General features: G+C 41.4%; 1 long non-coding RNA gene across 12 annotated transcripts in view; it reads right to left on the reverse strand.

Moving 5' to 3' along the window:
- LOC103348788 (uncharacterized) overlaps positions 1-23583 on the reverse strand; it is a 193884-nt gene that overhangs the window by 160559 nt on the left and 9742 nt on the right. For 4 of the 12 annotated variants that reach the window (XR_011387241.1, XR_011387234.1, XR_011387235.1 and 1 more), the window contains exon 3: positions 1715-1784. The exons of the other annotated variants lie outside the window; for them this stretch is intronic. This is a non-coding gene — a long non-coding RNA (uncharacterized lncRNA). The remainder of the gene's footprint in view (positions 1-1714; positions 1785-23583) is intronic. 12 annotated transcript variants of the gene reach the window in all.

The following is a 23583-nucleotide window of genomic DNA, read 5'->3' on the forward strand; positions in this document are numbered from 1 at the left end:
CTATACAAACACTCATTTTATAATTTCTGCTTGAGTTCTGTATAAACCTTCACGGCACCAAAAACAAGATATTTAAAAATATTATAGACTCTTGAAAAGGAAGTGAAGACTCCTCGAGGATAGCAAGTTTATCTTATTCTCTTTCCAGCACATAGCTCAGGCCTATGTTTGTTAAATGTAAGCAAATGAACAAATGGATGGATGATGGTAGTACCAACAGCATCCACCAAAACTACTGAACAAGGCTCCAGCCAGCACTGGCAACACTGCAATATGAATTTTAAAGAGAGACATCAAGCACACAGAAAATTGCCCTGGGCTGGGAACAAAGCTGTGCCCTGTCATAAGCAGAGGGAGTTTTACATGCTGCTCAGTCTGAAACAGTGAGTCCCGAAAGGCAGCGCTACACAGATATTTTCACAGGTCCAGAACAGAATTTTTTACAGGGACTCTTTCCTAAATTTCAATTTATTCCACTTGAAGTACTTCATTCTTCAATCATGGTCGTCTCATATTGCAGTACGGAAAGTTCCCCTCCTGCATGAAACATGGGAATAAAGAGACTGCGTGTGCTGACTCTCTTCACTGGCCTCCAAGTGGGAGGGAGCTGGCAATTCTCTGTTGGTCTTCAAACTATTTCTGGAAACTTTGCTAGTTCATAAAATGCCAAGGTAAGGTAATGGGTAGACCACAGAACCTGGCTTCTCAGCCCACCCTCAAAGTGAATGAGACCTACAAGCACAAGCAAGATCACCTCTTACTACTCTCAAAACTGCCTGAAACAAAGGTAGTGAAAACCCACCTGGTCCTCCTCCTGAGGGCTGCAGTTTTCTGGGTATGTTATTGACTACAGGTAAGGTTTTCCCCATCTGCTTCTATTTGTTTCTATGCTGACATGGGCTGCACTTTTATCCGAGTTTTCACTATTAAATGCTTCACTGGATTCTCCTTCCCGGAACAACTTTAGAATCACTTGGTCCCCAGGTCCAAGCTACACTCCACGGCACTGAAGTTAGGAGAAGCAAAAGAGGACATGTTTCAAATGACAGCAAAGGCTGTAGCTAACCTGCCTGTACAAGAGCTGCTGTTTATGATGGGATGCTAATTTCCAACCAGAAAGTCAATTTGGTCAAGAAATGGAAACTCCCCACGTGACACCAGGGCTGTTTAAGATCATAGTCTACTCTGATCACACACACATGGTGCTCTAAAGTTGTTTAAGAAAATCACAGTGCTGCTGGGCACCCCAGCTGTCTGAGAGTTCACAAAGCTTAGATTGTCATGTGCTTTTTGCTATTATTCGTGCTGGGAAGATCTTTTCATCTTTTTTTTTTTTTTTAAGTTGGTCAGAGAAAATGGGTGGCGCTTTTCCTACACGTTAAAAAAAAAAAAAGAAATGAGATAACATCTGTCACAAGAGAAAACTCTGCATCACACAACTCTCCCAGCAGCATCTTACTGACCAGTCAAGCCTGGAAGGCAGCTATCCTATGTGGGATATGCCAAGAGCCTGGACAGGGATGGAGCTGAGCTTTGAACAAATACACTCCTAATCCAACATAAGACATGACTGAACAACAAACTCAATGAAATGTTTGGTTTAAGGGAGAAATTATGAAACAGCAGGGAGCCCCAGGCTTGCTGAGCTGCATGTCTGAGAATGCTTCCAATGGCCCTGCGTCCCCAGCTGATACAGATGTACAGGTTCACTGACCTGGCGCTCTCAGTCTGCATCAGCTGTGAATGATGAAGATTTCTTCCCCAAACCCTGCATCATGAGCAACCTAAAAAAGATGGAATTTGGAGGAAAAAGATCACACAGTCAATAGGCTGTAGATTACTTGGATGTTGTAAATTATTTTCAAGAGCTACTGACTGATAGAACAGCACAGTTGTAGCATTACAAAGTATGCGATCAGTGGTTGTGTAAAGGAAGAACACTGGGCTGGCATCTCAGACACTGTTCATGTATTCAAATCAACAAACTGAAGGAGAGTAGGGGTAGACTCTGTGAAGCTCAATCCCAAAGCAGGGTGCACACACCGGTATTAACATCTGAGCAGCTAATAAAACTGGAATTCCCCGACTTTTGTCAAATGCTAGACATGTGCCCTAGACAAACGATCTTGAATGCTGAGCCTCACTCAGTTTCATTATCCATAAAACAGAGATTAGACTAGAATACCTCCAAGGTCTCAAGCATCTCTTTTTAATTTATTTAACTTGAGAAACAGAGCCCCCGTCCACTGTTGCAGTCTACAAACACCCACAATGGTCGGGTCCACAGTCCGTGTCTCCTGTGTGGATAGCCAGAACCCGAATATCTGCACCATCACTGCTGCCTCCCTGGGTCTGCAGAGGCAGGAAGCCGGAGTCAGGAGCCAGATACAGAACCCAGGAACTCCCATACGGGATTCAGACATCTTAACCACGAGGCTAAACAACCATGCCCTGAGGCAGAGAGACATATTTTAAAATTCATGTTGTTGATCAAATATCAATAGAAGGAATAGCATAGATTTCAAGAAAAGTTTATATGGTCACCCTTGAAGGAAAATGATCACTATTGTAGGAAATGGGGAGTTTGGCGTATGTGTGCTTTGATAAGGAAGAGCCTGGCACTCTGGTTCAGGAGATAGGACACTTGCATAAAATTACAATACGGGGCAACCAATTCTAACCGTCAAATGTTCAGCTCAGATAGTATCCAAAATTCAAAGGAAGGAAAACTTCTACTAAAGCTAAGGCAGAAAGAACCATTTTTCAATGAACCATTTTCAAAGAACCATTTTTTAGCACAATCTCTCTGAAGATAAGAAGTTAAACTGGATAATTTCTCAGGACCATTGCAAATCAAAACCGAAATATTTGACCTCATAACTAACTCTGGTTTAAACAATTGTTTTATTTCCTTACTTACTTATTTACTTGTTTTACTTTATTTGAAAGGCAGAGAGAAATCTTTCATCAGCTAGTTCACTTCTCAAATACCCACAGCAGGCGGGGCTGGGCCAAGCTGAAGCCAACAGCTGGGAACTCAATCTGGATCTTTTGCGTGGGTGGAAGGTATCCAAGAACTTGAATCATCATCATCTGCTGCCTCCCAGGGTGCACATTAGCAGGCAGTTGGAATACAAAGCAGAGCCAGGACCTGAAGCCAGGCACCCCACTATTGGATTCAAGCATACTAAGAGGCACCTTCACAGCTGGACCAAATACCCACCCCTAAGTAATTATGCTAAATTAAAGACAACTGCTGAAAAGTTTTGCTGCAAAACTACCAGTATTTCTTCTTGAGCTTCCAGGAACTCTCTCTTCACCACTAGTAATCCTAGGTGGAGCACAGGCTAATTAAAATAATTAGACCACGAGGCAACTATAAAGAATTCTGTTACAGCACTGTCCTTTTCATTTCTAAAACCGGTGGACACAAATAAGAGGTTAGACTGAACATTTCTGCCATCAACAATTAGCTTTATTATATTGGGGCAGCCTCACTCATAGCGACACAAATGAAAGATTCCCTATGGGCGTGACAAAGGGATCCTTGGGGCAGATCCCTCCTTTTATGGTGGCTACAAAGACTACAGAAGCCAAACAGAAAAGAGACTTCGCACTGGCAACATGAGCGGTGAAATCAAACCAAATTCAGAATTAGAAAAGGCTATTTTCACATCATTGAGTCATGTTGTGTTTGCAGCTCTGGAAATGGTTGAAATGGAAAGACCAAATAAAAAAGCAGAAAATTGGAAAATACTTATTTAAAATTAATACCACACCTCATTTTCAATTAGTCTCTCCTGAACTCTGCCTCACTCCCTATTCCCTTGCTTGGGTACGCTTAAACCTGTAGACAAACATGAAATTAGTTTACATAAAAACACTAATTACCATATACCGCTTGAGGATAACAAGCCAATCTCTTCATCTATTTTAAAATTCTTATTGTGAATCCTTAAAATACACCCCATTTTAAGGCATCACTGATTCAATTTTAAAACATTGCCAAAACCTGCTTTGCTAATCTGCAAACTCGATAATTCTCCCCCAAACCTCAGCACACTCAGCAACAATTTAATAGCAAATATCTCCATTGGGACCTCATATTACTAAGATTCTATTGCTTTTTATATTACCAAAAAAAGTGCTAGTACACTCTAAAGTATTATAAATAGTTCAGACCAAGCAATGCCTGTCACAATATGTGAAAGTTTATTTTTTTGCACTCAGTAACCTGGGACTTTTATCTTGTGTATTTATAATCTACAATAAGCCCCCCTCCCATTAGTACAAAATGTAGATTACTAATCAACTTCCTAAAGTTTCTGGACATTTTATTTCTGCTAATATGATTATTAAGGGTGGTAAGTTGTATGCTTAATAACCCAATCTTGCTACCAAATGCAAATTATAAACATATCTGAAAATAATTGCATTATGCCCAAATTGGGCTTCTGTAATTATACTCTTCTGAGGCTGCTAAGTAGTCCCCCCACCTTTTTATTTTTTATTGAGGCTACCTGTGTTTATGCATCTTGAAGACATTTAGTTTGAGGTTTAAGAAATAGATAAAAGTCTGCATTGTTATTTCATAGTTGTTATAATACATTTTAAATGACCTTTAAGAAGTATAGTTCCCCTGCTAGCTACTATTGCTTCATATATTGACAGAGGTCTCTGGAAACCTATTCAACTCTGGAAAGTTCAAGTTTTTCTGTCATTAGTACTAGTTCAAGAAGAAAATTATGTCATTCTAAACAGAAGAATTTTTAATTCTCAATCAAGATCTCTCTTCAATAACTTCCTCTAGTTCCAGCTTTTAAATTGATCCTTATTCATTTGGTTTGTGACCATTATGCTGTTTATTTATTTGCAGTAAATGCTATTCACATACAAAGCAGTCTTTAATAAGTTATTCACATTCTTTATTAGAGATGAACTGCAAAATGCCACCTTACTGATACAGCAAACCCACCAGTGTACATCGACACACTGCAAATCTCCCACCTGCACGCCTGTGTTCTACAACACTGCTTTAAGGATCACAGAAAGGTGCCCTTTTGGTCCAATTCTCTGCTTCTCCTCCACTCTACCCTTTTTCTCTAGCATGTTCTATCTCTTTAAATTCCTTGTCCACATTAATATCTATTCTTCTTTGTAAAAAATTTACAATGAGCTATAACTGTCACAGGAACCAGAATACTCCAGCTGTTCTCTCCCTGTGGACAGATCTAACTGGCAAGCCGGTCCTAAGGAGGGGGTCTTCGATGAACTCTGAGTCAGACAAAGGAGGGTGACTGGAAATCTTACACTTAACCCAGGTCCTGGGAACGGGGACAATCCTGCTCATTGGAATGGAATTTTCCACCTCCCAAGGAGGGAAGCATAAAACTGCCGCAGGTTCCCATTGGCCAAAGCACAGCCCCACTCCCTTACTATTTCCATGGTAGGATCTGGACCATGCCCCAGGACGGGACCGATTCCACAGTGAAGCTAGGAGGGCATGCTTCCTCTCGTTCGCTCTCATCAAGTGCCTGGAAGTGCTTTCTTGGTTGATACCAGAAATTGTCTTATCTATCAACTTCTCATTCAAACAATTTTCGACAAACATAGCACCACTACCATTGCAAGATACATTTGTGGTACAGGTGTGGTAGTCATAAGATTAATGCCTAGCTGCTTGGAATCACAGGAATTTCAGATTATAGACACAGAAAACAAGACCCAGAGAAATTATGATTTTCCAGAATTAGACGCTGGCTAGAGTGCTCCTGTTTCTTTGTTACAGGCACTTTGTTTTGTTTTGTTTCACATAGCATTCAGCACAACCTTTACTGGTTTTTACAGTTATTAAGTAAACTAGACCCCAAGGGACGATTGCAACTGAGATAGCAGGGATGGAGTGTGGAGCAGTGTGTTCAACATAGTGTCCTGCCTTTCTGTTCTTCTAAATGTAAGTGTTTGCAGCTAAATACAGACTGTTCAAGTTAGTTCCCACCTAGTAGGGCGTCTCCCAAGTCCACAGAAGGGTCACATGGACTGCTGTGCGTGGGCAGTGATGAAGAGATCTGGCAGGGAAGACTACCCAACAAAGTGCCTCTAACTCTTCTTGCTCGCATGCCGTCCCCAAAGCTCACAACCAGCGACAATTTTTGCAAATGCTCTTCTTGTCTAAAACTCCTCCAAAACATCCCGCCCACCCTCCCCAGTGGGCTCTTCCCTCCTCCTGATCCTCCCCAGACGTCGTGATTATATAAGTTCTCCTGGCTTCTCAAATTTGCACCTCTGCTTTACCTTTATGTGTGTTTGTGTGTGTGTTTCTCGTATATGTACCATACAGTATGTATGTATTACACGTATTACATATCAACACAGAATATATGCATTTATAAATACATAAACATGTAATGTGTGTGTGTCCCCAGGCTACCTATCTAGAGTACGGAGAGCCTCTGTGATGTTTTCAAGCTTCTACAACTGAAGATGGTGTCAAGTGTGAAAATAACTAGAACGGTGGGTGGGCTGTCCTGGACAGACTCGGAACACTACTAGAGAGTAATATTTTGCTGCCCTGGTCCACCCAGGGATCTGCTTCCCTCCATCTCCCCCAGCTCAAGAGGGGCATTTTAAAGCCATTTCCTTGCACAAGTCACAACAGGAGTGTTAAAGAAGATCATGCAGCAACTAGAATGAGAGTTTAGAATCTACTAGGAGGTATATTGAAAAATTTTTGGAAAATGGAAATAAAAGTATGAGGTTGTTTTTGTACAAAAACTGTTTTCATAAAACATGGAAAATACATATTATGAAAAAACTATAGATGGATTTCAAAACAAATTACATCAAAATAAATTCATACTTTTAATTCCATCTTTCTATGGACTTTTTTCAAGGTTTATTTATTTATTTGAAAGGCAGTTACAGAGAGGCAGAGAGAGAGAGAGAGAGAGAGAGAGAGAGAGAGAGCACTCTTCCATCCACTGGTTCACTCCCCAGATGGCCGCACCGGCCAGTGCTGCACCGATCTGAAGCCAGGATCCGGGAGCTTCTTCTGGGTCTCCCACGTGGGTGCAGGGGCCCAAGAACTTGGGTCATCTTCTACTGCTATCCCAGGCCATAGCAGAGAGCTGGATCCAAAGTGAAGCAGCTGGAACTCCAACCAGCACCTATATGGAATGCCGGCACTGCAGGCTGCAGCTTTACCCGCTACGCCACAGCACCATCTGCTCCATGAACTTTTAGAAGTACTCTTGTTTTCATGTCAGCGAATATTTATGCACTTAGAGTCCCACCGCTGATGCCATAGATATACACTCTATATGAATGAACTACGCTGTCAAAATCCTTGGTTGACACTGTAACTGGACAAGTGACTTCCAGTTCTGTTGTTTCCCATCCCCAAAGCCTCATGCGTGTGTCCCTTCGTATTCCCTGTGGTTAAACTGGTCACACATTAGACCAAGACCAGCGTGGGAGAAAAGTGCTCAGGAGAGAAGTGAAGATGCCAGATGTACCTGTGTGGGAGACCTGGAAGAAACTCCTGGCTGCTGGCTCCAGCCTGACCCAGCCCTGGCTGTTGTGGCCATCTGGAGAGTGAATCAGTAGATGGAAGATTCTCTCTCCCTCCAAGTCTGTAACTCTTTCAAATAAATGAATAAATCTAGCTTTTAAAAAAAAAAATAAAAAGGCCCTGGACGTTTTACCACTAGCCACTTTCCCCTGTCGCTAGTGGCCTTTGAGTCTTCTTTACTTCTGCTCCATCGCTTTTCTGGAAATAAAATCACTTTGGATGAAAGCATTGACGCTCATGGGTCTGAAGGTGGCTTTAGGCTTGGGAGATAACTCAGTTGCATGGGTGCTTTCTTACATCTTATCTCGGCACCCCCAGGGGAGCCTACACTGTGTGTATTACGCATCTTAGATGGCTTCATTGTGAAATATTCTAAATTAGGTACCTAAGTCTTAGCTCTTCTGAAAACCCACATGCAGAGACTCAAAATTCAAGATTATCAGGATTTGAAAGGAACTCAAAGACCACCTCACATGACTGTTTTATAGACAAGGAAATTGAAAACTGAAAGGACAAGAATAATTTGCCATTTAAGAATTTCAGAAACTAAAATGAGAGATTAAATAAAATTGGTTGGTGTCATAAAGTAACTTTTTGTCTGCATAGATCTCCTTATATAAATCTCTGCTTACTATATATAAATACTATAAATCTATTTGCTATGCTACACAGAATATCTACTAATAGCAACTTTCCTTAAATACTAGACTATCAACAAATGTGGCTAACCAGAGACTGCTTTGGTGCACCTGACAACTTCAGATTAGAAGAGAACAGGGAGGGCTGATAAGAATGTACAGCTGCTATTGGCTTCTCTGACCATGCTTGCTGCAGGAAGCAGCAGGATCCTGGGAAATAGACAACCCGAGTTCCAGTCTTTAGTTCTGCCAGGAAGCAGGTAGATGGGCTTGGACAACCCATTTAGTTTTTTATCTGTAGGTGAAATCCTGAACATTTACTAACTCCTAATGCTTCCTTCTGGTGCTGAAGTTCTCTGAGTTCAATGTGCAGAGCCAGGGAGTGTTTATGTGAAGTTCATGTATGCGCTCCCGGCAGATAGGGTCAAAACTCTGCAACCAGCAAAGAGTTAGTGGGCAGAAAAGGATTTAAAACGTAAGCATGCTGCGGCTGGCGTAGTGGCGTAGCAGGTAAAGCTGCCACCTGAAGCTCTGGCATCCCATATGGGTGCTGGTTCGAGTCCTGGCTACGCCACTTCCACTTCTGTCTGGGTTCAAATCTCCCCTCTGCTTCCAATTCCAGATTCCTGCTAATGCACAGGAGGCAGGTGGTGGCGCAAGTACTTGGGCCTCTGTCACCCACGTGGGAGACTCATACTGAGTTCTGGGCATCAAGTTTCAGCCTCGCCCAGTGCTGGCTGTGACATTTCTCTACCTCTACTTTCTACCTTTTAAATAAATAAAAATAAGTTAATTTTAAAAAATGTTTAAGTTCATGGAAAAATGGAATTGAAAGGTAAGTTTATTTGCATCTCTGCTTTACCTTTATATGTGTGTGTTTCTTGTATATGTATTCATATAGTGCAAAATTTTTTGAAACCCACGGTGGTTTTCCATAATACACATTTCCATGAACTTTTTGAAGCCCTCTTATATGTACGGATTTCAAAATTTCTGCACCAAAATATACTTAATTTTTAGTTCCACTTTTCATGAACTTTTTGAAGCACCCTTACAGTTTAATAATGACACCAATAAGAAATTGATAACTCTACTTCTAAGAATACATAAATTTCTTAGAAAACATGATATATAAAGTAACATGCATATGTGTGTGCATAAATATTTTAAAGGAACCAGTAGTTAGCATAGTACTTCAAAGAAAAAAAATTGTGACTATTGATTTTTCCCCATAATGAGATATTACCTGGGAATTACAGCCAAGGTGGGACTCTGCAGACTACTTTGTCATTAACCTTTCTCCATATGTAAAACCATAGACATCTAGCTACATGATGTGCTTGCTACATCTCTAAAAATATTTCAAGTCTGCTACAAGCCCTTATTTTGAAAATGATTAGTTCCTATTTTTGAAGTCCTCCAAAAAGTCCTTGGGACAGCCCTGTTCCCAAGTTCAGTCTCACTAACAGATCAATGAGTCTTCCTTTGTCTTAAAAGCAGGCTCTAGGAATGGGTATTTGACCTAGCAGTTCTGACACCCATGTCCCCCATATCAGGGGCCTGGGCTCCGCTCTCAGCTCTGATTCTTCCCTCTAGCTTCCTGCTAATGGGGACACCAGAGATGCTTCAGGGATGGCTCAAGTCCTGGGTTCTTGCCACCCTTGTGGGATGTCCTGACGGAGTTCCCAGCTCCTGGTTTCAGCCTAGCCAAGTCCCAACAAATTCGGGCATTTGGAGAATGAATCAGCAGGTGAAAGTTCTTTCTCTTGCTTTCACTCTCTCTTCCCCCCAAGCAAAAAATAATAATAATAATAATAATAATAAACACCCAGACTCTCCCCTTATGCGGGCTAAACCCATTTTCTTCTGCTCGGCCCAGTGAGATGGAGCCAGCTGGGTGGTGTCCCCCAAGGTCCCCCTCACTGCCCACAGGCTGCTCATTTTGTCTCCCGGCAGCCTTCTGTTCTCCAGGATAAACAACCCGCCTCCTTCCCTTGTGTGTACACACTCCACTCCCAGGCGTCACTTCCCTCTTTCCGTGCATGAATTCTATGCAATTTTCACACACATGTTTGAAGTTACCCAAAGTGTAATATTCAAATAAGCCTGACCTATGATGAGTTTTATACCAGGATTATTTCCTAGCTCCCCAGGGTTACTTCACTTGCCTTAACACAGCCCAAGATTATATTGCTTTCCTGATGCCATCACGAGGTTAATGACCCATATATTTCTGGAATGCCAGATCTTCTCCAGCCAAGTTTACGTCAAATTATGCCTTCGTTCTAACCCCTTCTCCTACACCAGTGATCCTCCAGAGGAAGTCACTGTTAATAAATTTATATTTTAGTTCTTCCAGTGGCTTCTAATTTAACTCTAAATAAATAATATGCCTGCACTTCTCTTCCTTGATTTTTCAAAAAGACAGCAGCTATTGACTTCTCTCCACAAAAGATGAATTTTACTCATTTATATGCCTTCCTTCTCGTCTCATCTTCTCCTTAATTTGTGTTAATTCATGACTTTTTAGTTCTTCAGTGGAGCAGCTGTATAATTTTAAATGATATAATTATGCTTCCATTTCTGGGTCTAGCAGCTTTAGAAAACAGTTACTGGCCTAAACACTTTTAATTAAGACAATAACATACCTCACTATCTTTGGACGTCTGTCAGGGTATAGTCTCAAAACTGTTAAAGTTTACAATATTTAAATTATTTCATAAATATCACAACTTTTAATACTATTGTGTTGGAAATGTTACTCATTATAGACACAAGAAGAAGGAATTCTATTTCAAATTCACATTCTAAATAAAATGGTTTGTCAATTCTTAAATTATATTTTTTCAGGGTTTATTCATTTATTTGAAAGGCAGAGTTAAGAGAGAGAGAGTGGGAAAGAGAGAGACAGAGATCCTCCATTTGCTGGTTCACTCCCCCAGTGGCCACGACAACTGGGGCTGGGGGTGGGCCAGGCCGAAATCAGGAGCCAAGAGTTTATTCCAAGCCTCCTACATGGGCTGCAGGGGCCCCAATACTTGAGCTTTCTTTGGCTGCTTTCCCAGGCTCATTAGCAGGGAGCTGGATTAGAAGTGGAGCAGCTAGGACCCGACCTGGAGCCCATATGGGATGCCAGGGTTACAGGTGGTAGCTTAACTCACTGTGCCACAATGCCAGCCCCATATTCTTAAATTCTATCAAACCCTCAAGATCATGCCACACTTTAGTTTACTTCTTTCTTGAATCATGGCATTTTAGGTAGTACTATAAACACTATAGCTGACTGCAAGTAGTTGAAACTGAAGGATATGGTATAAATCTCAAAATTAAAGGAAAAGCTACTTTTGATTCAACTGCAGACTGTTGACATATTTAGAGTCTGAATCTATATGGAGACAGAGCACTAATTCCTGGAAAAGGTCATCTTATTCACCCAGCTTGGGTCACAAGCTAGGAGCACAGCATCTTAACTGACGGCTCCATCAAGGTGGCACGCAATGGTGAAGGGTACTTCTCCAGAGTACAAGCACGACACCATCACCAGAAGACAGAGCAGAAGCAGGGTAGATAAAACAGTGCCACTTACTACATTCAATAGCACAAGTAATGTTTTCATTAACAAATAATTAGGATAATTATCTGTTTTTTAAAAGATGTATATTTATTTATTTGAAAAGCAGAGTTGGCCGGCACTGCGGCTCACTAGGCTAATCCTCCGCCTGCGGCACCAGCACACTGGGTTCTAGTCCCAGTTGGGGCACCGGATTCTGTCCCGGTTGCTCCTCTTCCAGGCCAGCTCTCTGCTGTGGCCCGGGAAGACAGTGGAGGATGGCCCAAGTCCTTGGGCCCTGCACCCGCATGGGAGACCAGGAGAAGCACCTGGCTCCTGGATTCGGATCAGCGTGGTGCACCGGCCACAGCGGCCATTGGAGGGTGAACCAATGGTAAAGGAAGACCTTTCTCTCTGTCTCTCTCTCACTGTCCATTCTTCCTGTCAAAAAAAAAAAAATTAAAAAAAAAAAAAGCAGAGTTACAGAGAGGCAGAAGCAGAAAGAAAGAGGTCTTCCATCCTCTGGTTTACTCCCCAGATGGCCACAATTACCAGAGAGCTGCGCTGATCCAAAGCAGGATCCAGGAGCTTCTTCCAGATCTCCCATGTGGGTTCAGGAGCCCAAGGATTTGGGCCATCTTCTACTACTTTCCCAGGCGATAGTACAGAGCTAGGTCGGAAGTGGAGCAGCCAGGACTCGAACTAGAGCAGGCAGCCTTACCCACCATGCCACAGCGCCGGCCCCAGTAATTATCTATTTGCTATTGTCCTTCCCTATCAGACTTTATGTTCTATGAGAAGATGTTACATATAATATTTATTCTCTTAATCCACATCTAGCACAGTCCCTGCTACGTAAAAAGCACTTACTAATATTTGCTGAATATCTCTGAATGAAAGAAATGCTTCTGGAATGTACTGCATGGATTATTTGTATTAGTTCATTTTAATAAGAAGTATTTCTGGTGGCTGAATTACACACTAAAGAAAGTATTACTTGGAGGGCTGGCATTGCAGTAGAGCAGATTAAGGTGCCAACTGCGACACCAGCATCCCATATGGGCACCAGTTCGAGTCCTAGCTGCTCCATTTGTGATCTAGCTCCCTGCTACTGTACCTTGGAAAGCAGTGGAATATGGCCTAAGTGCTTGGAACCCTGTCACTCACATGGGACACTCTGATGAAGCTTCTGACTCCTGACTTCGGCTTGGCCCAGCCCCACCTGTTGTGGCCATTCAGGGAGTGAACTAGCAAATGGGAGATCTCTCCTCTCTGTCTTTCTTTCCTCTATAACTCTGCCTTTCAAATAAATAAAATAAATCTTTTTTTAAAAATAGCATTACTCTTTTTAGAGGCATACTATAATGGAGAAACACAGCCTAGATTTTCTGTTCTGTTTAAAAGAAAGGTACCGGGGCCGATGCTGTGGCACAGCGAGTTAAAGCCCTGGCCTGAAGCACCGGCATCCCATATGGGAACCGGTTCTAGTCCCAGCTGCTCCTCTTCTGATCCAGCTTTCTGCAATGGCTTGGGAAAGCAGTGGAAGGTGGCCCAAGTACTTTGGCCTCTGCACCCACTTGGAAGACCTGGAAGAAGATCCTGGCTGCTGGCTTCAGATCGGCGCAGCTCTGACCATTGCAGCCATTTAGGGAGTGAACCAGAGGATGGAAGACTTTCTCTCTCTCTCTCTCTCTCTCTCTCTGTAACTCTATCTTTCAAATAAATAAAAATAAATCTTTAAAAAAAGAAAAAGGAAGAAGGAAGGAAGGAAGGAAGGTCACAAAACTCTGGGATTGTGTCAGGATCCCAAGATCTTTTCTATCTGCTGTACAGACAACTGATTGTGTACCACTGCATGACCCACTTCTTAACAAACCAAGTAACAGTTCTTCATGTACTTGCCTCCACCAGCTAAACTATGAGCCCTAAACAGAAGAAAGTGTGTCTGACTCCTCTTTGTAGCCCAGTGCCTAGCACAGACGTGGTAAATAGGAAATAGTAGTTAAATGCTTATAGAATCCAAGTAATCATCAGCAAAGAAGGCCTGTGGCAAAGGAACATAACAGAGAACCAACCCTGACTCTACAGAAGAAATACATTCTCTCTCTCTACAATAATATCCTTCTCCCCAGAAAAGGAGAGTAAGAAAGAAAGGTTAGAAGGGAGGAAGGACGGATGGATGGAAGGAATTAAAGAAACCTCTGGTTCTGTAAGCTGTAGAGAAACTTCCCGCTCTTTTTCAAATGGACTCATTCCTAGATTAGTGGGAGGGGTATAACACCTCTAATTCGAATGAAGATAAAAGAAACAACAAAGAATGCAGACTTATCCTCTCCGAGGCTTTCAGCCCTCTACATCAATCAAGGAGAATGTCAATGAGGAAGGTTCTGCAGGAATCACCAACTCTTCACCAAGGTTAGAAAGTTAGTTTCACTTTTCAGAAGCCGCTCCTGGCCAGGCTTGGGAAATCTATAATTCATCTCTAGACAATAACTAATTATTACTGATTACTAAGAAATAAGTCAACAAAGATATTTTCCTGTTTACATTCTTATCAGACTGTATCAGAACCATCTGTTTTTAAGTTTGTTGTTGCTGGGGTTTTTGTATCCCAGGGGATAAATTCTCCACATTGTTCTCTGAACACATGTATGCAAAACTGCCTGTTGGTGCACAACTGTAGTCTTCACTGAAACATTTAGGGGGCTGGGGAGAACCCACATTTTCTTCTGTGAAAGAACATGAAAAGAACGAGGGAGCTCATGGAATTTATTCTATCCGTGAAGGACATGTTAAAGTCAGTCCTAGCTCTAATGACCTTCTCACTTGCATGGGTGATGACTGAGTTTTCTGAAAGTATATGTATACTGGGAGGTTTAGGATACTAATGCAACTACAGTCTAGAAAACCTGGTGAAATACTATCCTAACGCTTAGAGGATGTTACCATTTTAAAACAGATAATGCATGATCTCTCTTCTCTATTGTTCATTAACACCAATCCCTGGTGATAGAAGCAATAAGTAATGTTCCTTCTTTAAAGAGAGGTGTAATTGTTCCATTGCCGAAGAAGCAAGAATGTGAGATGTGAACTGTGGTACTCGCCGAGTTGCTACATGGCTTTGGGCAAGCAATTAACCTTTGGTGTCTCAGTTACTTCATCTGTAAAATAGGGATAAGGGCTTTGCACAGGTGTGATGCCTGGACTAATTAGTATCATTATCATTATTGATGAGAAAATTATGTTGGTCACTGACATCATATCTCATGTTAGTTCCTGAACATCATTTACATCTCTTCTATGTTGAATCAATTTTATAAAAATCTGTAAAAAATTACCATAAAAGCCATATCTGGAGGCTAGGACAATCCAATTAAAATGGTCCATATCCACATAGGCTCCTTACTGGACTGTTTTTGATAGTTTGCATTTATCACTTTGATATTTTCTACACTGAAACTGAATATGTAAAGCAGAAAAATGCACGGAAAAACTTCAAGACCCGCACTGCACTGCAGCAAAATGCTTTTCAGTTTATTAGCAGGTGACACCATGACGTGCTATTACAGAAGTTCAGGCTTGGGCTATACAATTTAGGATAATCAAATACCAGTAGAGGACTCCTAAGCGTTCTTACCACGATTCCTAGATCAGGGTGAAAAATCTACTCTTTAAGAATTACCTCTACATGCTGACTAAAGTAGCAACCCACCAAAAAGGGAGATGTAAAAGGTAGGAAGAAATCAAAGGCCATGCTCAGCACCATAGCCCCTGTATCACGTGGTGTAGCAACAGATTGTTCCCAGATCTAAAACTTCTTCTGTTGACTTCTGACACTAAGAGTTGCCCCTGCCAAGAGGAGACTTCTCTTTTCCTGAGCTGAGCAGACATCAAGTCTCCAATTTCCAACGTCTCTGAAGCCTCAGCCCTAAATTAGCCTCCTGATGAGCCCTTCAAATGAAATTCTCTCTCTCTCTCTCTCCTTCTCTCTCCCGCCTTCTCTCTTCTCTACATTGGCCTCAAAATTACAGGCAACAACTTCCAAACTGAAATGCAAAAGCTGTCGCCGCTTTCATATTATCCTCACCTATCACATGGAACATAACAATTAGCATTTTTAGCAGGACTGAAACTGCTAACACAACTTCTCTATGTCCTACACCATTAAACTTGATTAGAAACCCCTTCATGATTAACATTCATCTCACTGTATCGTGCTTGAAGGTTAATAATATCCACCATCTCCTGAGAGCGGGGGAGGGGAGCGCATTTATTAAATGAGGAGAGCAGGGTGAGGCAGCCTGAGAGGAAATTTCCCCCTCAGTCCACTAGAGGGTAGCTGGGGAGAGCAGAGGGAGGACAGCGGAGGCAGCCAAAGGCAAGCTCCCTGGCCGGCTCCTCTGCACCAGGGCTGGTCAGAGTAAGTGACCTTGCTATGCAACACTCACTCTTCCTCACCCTCTGCAGGCTTGCGCTTCTACTAAAGCCACTTTGCAGGCGCCAGAAGCCAGCACTGGCTGGACCATGGCATGGCGGGGAGAGGGGAACCATTACATTACACTGCCTGCATAAGGACATCTAGCCTAATTCTTCCAACTCGAAACAGGGTGAGATAAATACATAACGTGTCTTGTCAGAGCCTAAGTCAAACTTTGAGTTTCAGTGTGTGGGTATCAGCGTGTTGAGGCTGCAGACGTGCATAAGGAGGGAATAGTACCTCGCATTATAGGATTATAGGGAAAAGCTTCTACTACACACACACACACACACACACACACACACAATGCATAAAGATATGTACCCAGCCTTCAGCACAACAGCTGTTTCTGCTTATAAGCCTGAGTTATCCCTGAAATGCAGTATAACGTTGTGTAGTAAATATGCTACTTGATTGACTGTTTTTTAGGCCTCAACTCATATGCTGATTTATATAATTTAGGAAGAAAATACATGTTAGCGATGAAAGACAAACTTTGAAAATTGCCCTCATCAATATACATGGTGTTGTAAGAAAGACGGGGTGGGGAACGAGACTGCTCTGGTGAATGCTACGTAGATGACAAAGCAAAATAAAATACGCTTTTTTTCACCCATAACACTGTTCGGTATAGCAAACTCTTTTGCTTGTTACAGTATAGTAAATGGGGTGTTTAATTTGGGATTCAATGTAGTCTGGAGTCAAGGTGCAGCAGTTTTATTACAGAAATACAATTTTATTGGAAGTTGAAGATTTAATTTCCACCTTACGTAGAGAGTCATAAACGGTGTGCCTCTTTTACATTTTGCATAGCATTTGATATATGTAATTCCTGTCTTGATTTTAGAATTTGAAAAGGCGGGTGAGTCACAACACATAGGTTCAAATTCTCCAGCATCTCAGTCACAGATGAGATTTTAAAATGAACAGTTTTCTGTTCCTTACTTGTGCATTTGAGATTGTTGCGCCCCTCCCTTGATTGAGCTCTGCACCACATCCTCTCCAACTCTTCCGAAGTGAGCCACAAAGCCATCCGCAGAACACCCGTGGGTTGCAGCAAATGCTTTCTTTGTTTAAATTTGTCTGCTAGATGGCATTCTACTCAAAAGTGCAATGATCAGATGGTATTATGGATAGTCTGCCTTCTGTTGTGCTTAATAACTGGCAGGCCACATGTTAATATCTGTTCAGATGTATGTATTTGGAATAAAATAAATAGTAAATGTGCAGGAAGGCTTGAATTTGAAAGAAATAGTCAAATCATGCTAGCTAGAAAACTATAACAATATTGAAATTCAAATTTGGGGAATAGTATATTTCTCTCTCCTTTGAGCATATTCATTATAAAAGATGTACAGCATGCGTGCCACTCACACACATGCGCACACACATGCACACACACAGAGAGACAAAATGCTGCCCTTCCATCTGTTTCCCTTTGCAGCCTTAGTTCTCATCAACAATCATACCTCCTCTTTTCCACCAGGTGGAGCCCTCTGTTTATGGACATCTGTCCATTTCCTTTTTCTCCAAGATGCTACCAGATAAATATCTCCAGAGCTAAAATACACTTGCAAACATGAAAATTTAACCCAGGGAGATCAAAAAAGTAAAGCTTTTCATGCATTGATATAATAAACCCTGATTTAGAGTCCTATTGCTACTAGATTTAATGGCTTACACATTTTCCTATTTACAACTACTGCACACCAAACAGCAGAAAATAATATTGTTGTGTGTGCCATAAACAGTGTTGCTACAGGTCTATTTTATGCAGCAGTATCATTTTTATAATCTCAAGTGTTTGGCAACTGCAATCAAACACCCACACACAACAGCAAAAAAAAAAAATCCACAATATGCTATGAGCCTCAGTTTTTCTTCAGTATTAAAAATATCGACCTCATTGAGAAGAAAATGTTTTTCTCAGACAAAAGGGAGTGGTAATTCAGCTGTGGGTAATAGAAGGCAGTGTCAAATTCTTCTCTTAGTCAAATTCATCTCTCTTCAATTTGAGATCCAGTTAAGGGTAAGTCAAAATCCATGTTAGCTTTGGTTCTATTTGGGGACTAATGAAAACTGAACACTATTAGCAAGAGTACACTGTTCGGTTATTCTAATTTTTTTATCTTAAGAAATTAATCAGAGCTCTTCCTATTAACAAAAGGCAGTAACATAAAAAACATTAGAACCTCGATTTGCATGTGCAAATAACTGTGGAATGAGCTCACCTAAACTAGCTTGCCAATGACCTCAACCTTGATCTGGAAAGATCGTTTATTCACAAGTAAAACATTCACATTCTCTATGTTAACTCTGTCCTGGATCTTTTCTCAAGGTAGATTACTGGCTGTGACATTGGAAGATCTATTAATAACATATGCATTTACCAACACCAGGGGGGTTACATATTTAACTGAAATATCATTTCTAGTGTTTTTTTTTTATTTGAAAGAAAATTTGTTCTCCTTGTATTGATATATTTAAAATTTCGCCTCAGCATCTGCAAAACAGTGAGTGAAAGAAGATTTGTGTGTCTGTGTTCTTTAATCAGTCCCCAGACCTGGGAAATCCGGCTTTTCTGTTGGTGTGACACACACTGGCTCAGCGGTCGGAGGCAGAACACGCAGGAGCCCTTATACAACAAAATGCTGCACCCACCATCTTGCTGTCCGCTCGCACACAATAAAATGGTGGCACAGCACGCAGTTAACACACTGTGCCCATGAGAGTTGTCTTTGAAATTATTTCTACTCTTGAATCCAAATATCAAGCTGCATTTTTACCAAGTGGCTAGAGTTATTTGTTTTCTTTAAATATTTAGAATGTATGTGTGTGTGCGTGCACGTGAGAAATGCTACAAGAATCGACTGTGCACATTTGACGAAAGCATAGAAAGGACTAGTCAAAAATTAACACTCAAGCTGAGAGTGAAAGCAAACCCGAATAAAAAAAGCCCAGTTCCTGGAAATTGCTTCTAACAGTTCACAAAAGCTGGGCAGTGAATTTGGCCGTGATGACCCCTTTCATTTTAGCACTCCCTGCATGCAACTTTGAGTTCGGACATTTAAGAGAGGTAGTATTTTTTTTCTTCTTCTTTTATCCTCATGTCCTGTAAAAAGTAAAAGCAAGTTCACATCTACTTCTCACCTGGGCATCCCACACTCTGGTTTTTTTCACCCAAGAAAAAGAAAAGCAAGGCTCAATCTTTCCCCTTCCTTGTTTTTAATTATTACAAATGCTGCCTTGGCTCTTTTTCCGTGTGGAAGTTCTCATTTCTCTTCAGTGTTACAGACTCCTTGGGGACATAGTGAGGAGCTAACCAACTGCACATGGGAAATGAGAATGTTCGTGGCTAGAAAAACTGCAGCCTTTGGTAATTTTCCACATGGACTAGAAGTCACGAGCGACTTTTTTCTCTTAAACAGAATGACTTTATTCAAACACTTGGTGTAGAGTGCGAGGTTCACATCTGAACATGTGAAGGCATTGAAGTGTCCTACAACGTTTCATTGGACTTTGTTCTATAAACATTTTCACTATTTTCAAGTGCAGAATGACGGTTAAAACAGGACACCCTCCCTCCCAGCTCCCTCCACCTCCAGACAGAATTATAAAAGGCTACTGTCTGCAAGTGAGAAATAGTCCTGGAGGACCCACCAGCAGGTTATGCAATATGTGGCATAGACCACCAGGGGCTGAACTGAAACTGCTAATACTTTTTTCATAAGATCATTAGCTCAACTTAAACAAGGTGTCAAAGTGCAGAGATGGGGAGGTTTACCTGGTTTGCATGCCTTCACTTGAATTATTCTGTGCATTAAAATTACACGCTAAAATTCAATTTTAGCTTTGAAATATATTACCCAAATACATCACTTTTCCTTTTTTTAAACAATTCGTGTATTGCTTTGTGATTTTGATCTAAACTTGATTTGCAATAAATAAGAAAGCTCTCTTGAGAGAAATGCAACTTAAATGTAAGGCTAAAGAGAAGTGATTAATAAAAAACTTGTCCTTGTGTAGTTTAGGGGATAGAATTATTTGATTTGGTTTGCAATTTAGACCTTAAATCAAAATCTGCCTCCAACTGAGAAGAGTGGGCCTGGGACTCACGGAGTAAGTTTGCACACGTTCTTGACCTTGTGCCGAGTCATCCGGAAAAAATATGTTCCCTTTATAATAGCTGCTTTACCATTTTGAGACATTGCTCGACTTTTACATGCACTAATATTAGTTGCCCCATGTACCTTAAATAAAGCCAACCCAATAAATTTAGGATTGTAGCTGAGAAATAAATGTCATGTCAGTAACCCTCAACCAGATACCAGAAGAAGGATTACGTGATTGTTTAGTGCAAAAATTAAGTTTCATGTTTTTAATTGGTGTCATATCCTGTCCTGGGTCTCTAGTGCTTAAATCAAAGGTGCCCATGTTAACCTGGAAAGGAAACATAATCATAGCTCCTTTCATCCCCTAGCTCAAATATTGTTATGCTCAACCCTAATTTTTGTTAAAAACACTTTCAAGCAAAGACAACAGGAAACAGTAAACATGGCAACGCCATGGAAATAATGTTCAGATGCACGATTTCTCTGCACGCTCAAGGAGTGAGTCTCTGCAGAGGAAGATGCTGTATCACTAAACGCAGTGTAGACAAAAACAGCCAACCTTTCGCAAAATGGGCATCCCTCTTCATTTCATAAATCTTGTTTGCAACTAGACTGAAGCCAGGGAGTGACTTGGTCCCTCACATCAATAGCCAGGAACTGCACTGCTGCATCACAGCAGTGCGTTCAAAGGGAGTCAGGAGCATCCAGCAACAACTTGAGGGGCAGAGATGCAATTGTAACTGACAGTTATAATCGTCTGGCCCAGCCACTGCATCTGCCCATCAAGCTTGCAGATGGTCTTGAGGCCTTTTGCATCTGAACAGTGGGTCTAAGAGCATGATGGACAGATAAACAGGAATACCGCACAGCATCAACACACAGAAAAAGTTGTTGTGACTGCTAAAGATTTCAGAAGTCAAGAGTTGGCCAACTCAACCCTTCTTCTCCCTCACATGCTCCCATTTTCTCCCCTGTTCTCCCAAAAAGCTTGTTGGTGGTTGAGGGCTCAGCAAGATTTTTGGTACCCAATGTCAAATACTAATCCTTGACTGAGCCTTTACTATAATGAAATGTTTAGGTTATGGAAGCAAGACAGATTCTAATAGAAATGACCTTACACATGGAATGTTCAAACTTAATTTGGCTAAGTCTATATTACACCTATTGCACTTTCTTCTTAATCAAGGTTTAACTCAAAGGAGCATATTAAAATTCAAAGGGAAAGGACACTTAATTTAATTGTGATTAAAGCCATGATCAATATGAAACAATTGGTTCCTTTCATGTATGTTTTGGAAAAACTATTACTAAGTTCTCTGAATAGATTATATAATATTGCTTTATCTACTCATATTTCTTTGTCTCTTCATTTTCAAAGAATTGAGTTTGTCTTGAAATAATTTATTTTATATCACCAGATTTGACATGCATTTGTGTTTCATAAACTAGACAGTTACCAAGCCATTTGAATCCAAATATGGGTAAACAACTTTGGGGGAAACTCAGTAATGTATTATTTTTTAAAATATTTGAAATTTTAATTGATTTTATGATATTAACTATTTGCAAAAATAATAAAACTACCTTCAATGCATCTGTTCATTTAATGAGCATTGGTAGAATCTGCAGTACCATGAACTATTTTTGCAGTTTTATAATGTTTCTTAGAGTATCTAAAAATTATGTCCTTCCAAGTGAACTCCGTTTTTGAAGTCTTCACCAAAGGTCCTTAGATTAATAAGTCAAGCTCACATCATTTTTGTCACTTTTTTTTTTTTTTTTTTTTTGACAGGCAGAGTGGACAGTGAGAGAGAGAGACAGAGAGAAAGGTCTTCCTTTGCCGTTGGTTCACCCTCCAATGGCTGCCGCACCGTGCTGATCCGATGGCAGGAGCCAGGTGCTTCTCCTGGTCTCCCATGGGGTGCAGGACCCAAGCACTTGGGCCATCCTCCACTGCACTCCCTGGCCACAGCAGAGAGCTGGCCTGGAAGAGGGGCAACCGGGACAGAATCCGGTGCCCTGACCGGGACTAGAACCCGGTGTGCCGGCGCCGCAAGGCAGAGGATTAGCCTAGTGAGCCTCGGCGCTGGCCACCTTTTTTGTCACATTCTCCTCTAGGGCTCCAGTGGACACGCCTGTAGTCACTCATCCCAAACCCATGCTGAGGTCTCAGCCTTCACCATAAAATGTCAAACCCAGAAGCCTTCGAAAGCAGCTGCTGGGCACCAGGAGGTCCGTGTTGGCCAGTCTTCAATGGCACCAGGGATCTGCTCTGTGTGGGTACACCCAGTGCTTCTCCACCCTGAGCCAGCAGCCTTGGAGGCCCTCTCCCGGGAACAATACTTCCTGAAAACCTGCTGACCCAGCAGAACAGCAGGGGTGACAGAAGTGGCCAGAACACCCGGAACACCTTAACAAGCACTAATTAGATGTCTTGCTTTAAAAATATGGCTTAAGAAAGCCAAATACCATAACTTCTTGCAGATGGTTTCAGGAACTAACAAGGCCTGTAGGAAATGGCGCATTAAGACAAGTGTCCCCAAAGTCTCTTACAACCATTAGTGCCTGGAGGAGCTGCGCATTTAGGAAGAAAGGATCAGAATTTGTGTGATGTGAAGCTGTTTGGGTTTTTCTCCCCCTCATTTCTCTCACAAGAGAAATGTGTGTCTGTTTTAGTGCATTACACACACACTTATTGAAACTGCCTGTCAGATGAACAGAAAATGCCTTAGAAGCTTAGAAATCTATTTTTTTTTTCTGATGGGCTACAAAACCACCCTGAAAAAATCATAATCTACATCAGGAAGGTAGGAACTCTTTTGTATTATCATAAATACGCCTTGTTCCAATACAGAGTGGACATTTGATAACTGTCCATTTATTGATTGATGAAATATTCCTTCAGTGTTAGCCTGTGCCAATCATGGGCTAAATTTTAAAGATAAAGTAGTCAAGAAGGCAGACAGGGTATCTACTTTTCAGAGTGTCTACCTGTGTGAAATTATCTACTTAAGAGACACATGGACGGACAGATGGACAAAGGAGGAGTGGATGGATTAAAAAAAGTAGACTAGGAATAAAAATGTTTTTCAGACATAAGTCTGCTGGTCTCATTTGATATTCCTTTTGGGTGAGACATTTGGGCTGAGGACATTTGAAGAAATATAGGTCCAAATCCTCAGGTGTGATGGCTCAAGACAAAACTAAATAGCAAATGGTGCCATGATAGACCTAAA

The sequence above is a fragment of the Oryctolagus cuniculus genome, chromosome 3 (genome assembly GCF_964237555.1).
Source record: "Oryctolagus cuniculus chromosome 3, mOryCun1.1, whole genome shotgun sequence".
NCBI lineage: Eukaryota > Metazoa > Chordata > Mammalia > Lagomorpha > Leporidae > Oryctolagus > Oryctolagus cuniculus.